Below are 2,907 nucleotides of genomic sequence, written 5' to 3'. Positions count from 1 at the left end.
TATTTGGATAATGCAATTTGATTTGTATTTTACGAAAAACTCAACCTTATCCTTGAGTCCAAGTTGAATTAGCTTGACCTTTGATCCAGAACACCTCGTTTGGACTCTCGAAGATTCAGCTTGGCTGACTCGGCTCGACCTTCGGCCCATGTTGACTCGGTTCGACCTACGACCCCGGCCAACTCGGTTCGACCTACGCCCGGGCCAACTCTATTCGACTTCAATCTAGGCCAACACAAATCAACTTTAGGCCATGCCAACTGGCCCAACTTCGTCACGACAAACTCGACTCGACTTTGGTCTAGGCCAACACGTGTCTAACTTCAGGCCAGGCCGACTCGCCTCCACCCTTGGCATGAGTTGACTTGGATCCACTGTTTGCTCGGGCTGTCTAGGCTTGACATTCGTCCCAGGTGGACTTGGCTCGACCTTGGTGAGTAGGGTGAAAGTTGAGTGAAAATGAGTAAATTTTCAAAATTCTTAGACTTTTAAAGCTTTTTGAAATTCTTTTATTTTATTCTTTTGAAATACCTTCCGAAGCACAACATAAGTTTATTTTATTCCTCTATTTCATCCAAACAAGGCATTTTAGTGTAAAGAATTTTAAATTCTTCAAATAAATGAATTATCCTTCTAAATTATCTCATCCAAACACAACATACGTATGTGTAAATGGATTTCTCCCAAATCCTAATTCACATATTTGGATTTTAAATCCAATCCACTTGATTGGATTTGGACTACAATTGTATATAGGTCATTTTTTTTAATTTTGAAGATCCAAAATAAAGGCGTGTATAAGTTAAGCCAAGACGACTAAGAATAAGATCGAGCCAAATTGGACTAGGTCGAAGGTCTAATTAAGTTGACTCGGACCGAAAGGTCAAGATTAGCTAGCTTGAATCGAAGGGTCAAGACAAGTCAACTTGAGTTGAAGAGTCAAGTTAAGTCAGATTGAGTTGAAAGACCAAGTAAAGTTAGCCCGGGTAGAAGGTCGAGTCGATCCAATCTAGGTCAAAGTTTGAGATGAGTCGGTCCCGATCGAAGGTCGTGTAGAGTCAGCCTCCCGCCAAAGGTCAAACTGGGTCGACGAAGGTTGAAGGTCGAGCTGACCAAGCATAAATGTCAAGCTGAGTCGGACCAGATCGAAGATCGAGCTGAATAGGTAAAGTGCCGAAGATCAAGCTGAGTAAGGCAAGGACCGAAGATTAAGCTGAGTCACCCGAGACGGATGGTCGGGCTGAGACTGTTTGAACTGAAAGATCAAGTTGATTCATTTTGAGTTGAAAGTTCCAATCGAGTCGGAAGTGGCTGAAGGATGAGCCGAGTCAATCTAGGTTGAAGGTCAAGCTGAGTTAGTCCAAATTGAAAGTCGTGTTGAGTCGATCTAAGTTTATGGTCATGTTAATTTGTCCCTAATTGAAGGTCGTGCCTAGTTGACCTCAAAATAAAATCATGTTGAGTTGACCCAAAGATCAAGTTGAATGAATCAGAACCAGATCGACATAAGTTACTCTGCATTCAGATCAATCCAAATTAGCTAAATGCATGTCTAATAGAACTAATAATAAATAATATCAAATTTATTTTATTGGATTTAATTTAATTGACAAAGCGTTAAATATAATTTTAATTCGATTTAACTTGAATAAAAAAATCCAATTTAATAAATCTAATTAATATTAATATAGATTATAAATTCAATCTATTTTAATATATATAAATTGAATCTATACTAAATTTCGAAAAATCCAATCCATATTCACGTTTACTCGCAACTATTACCAAATCTCAATTTCTCATTCCTAACCGATTTCAAATATTATTCATCAACATGAAAACTAATCATTTACACCCATTTCAGCCCAACACAAACTTTCATCTCCCAAAGCAACTCAATTGTACTTTTTCAGAATCCTACTTTTGCATTTCACAAGAAATTCTTAATTTCTCAAAGTCAAAACCCCTGACAACCTTTAAGCAGAAATGAATTCAATTTAACACAGAATGTTTCTTGTCTTAACTTGGAGTTCACTGAAAATAAGAAAAAGTTTTTGAAAAAAAAGAAAAAAGAATTAATGATTCAAAACCACCAAGAACAATTTACCACTCCAAATTCCAAAACTAGTAATACAAAATACCATACTATAAATTAAACCTGACACTATTTCTTAATAATATATCACCATGCATGTTGCTCCAATAAAGGAAGAAAGAAGAAAGAAGCTTACTCAGACATTCAAAATTGAGGAAATCTTGCACTTATGTTGAGTTAAGTAAAAACAATATCATCTCAAGAAAGATAAAGATTTTCACTTTAGGTATATGAAGAAAGATATAAAAATAAAAAGAAAACTTGTTTTAGACAATGAAGATATAGTTATCTCTTTACAAAGAAAAATAAGACATTCTCTATTTCTGACTTAATATAATATAAACACCCTTTAGTAATTTCACGCTACCATTCTTATTTATTTTCAATTCTAATATATGATCCATTTCAATTAAACCTTAAAGTAAAAAAAAAAAAAACTCAATCTTAATTATTAAACTTTTCACCCTCTCTAAACTCATATATATATATATATATATATATATATATATATATATATATATATATATATATATATATTCTATGCACGTACTTTATTTATATAAATTGAATATAAATAAATAAAATATTAAAAAAACCAATCAAAATATTGATTCACTCAAATTCAAATATAAATTTAACTACATTGTGATTATCATAATCCTCTAACATATTCCAACTAATTTTCATGTACAAAACAATTTCGCTTTAAAAAGATGTATAAATAGAGAATGCGTCATTTCCCTATTTCAAACCTTAGTATTCACTATATTCGATCACTAAACCAATCATATATAATATTTAATACAAAATAA

The sequence above is a fragment of the Vigna unguiculata genome, chromosome 4, assembly GCF_037176805.1.
Source record: "Vigna unguiculata cultivar grain cowpea cultivar isolate G323 ecotype 2 chromosome 4, ASM3717680v1, whole genome shotgun sequence".
NCBI lineage: Eukaryota > Viridiplantae > Streptophyta > Magnoliopsida > Fabales > Fabaceae > Vigna > Vigna unguiculata.
This window is presented reverse-complemented; position numbering follows the sequence as displayed.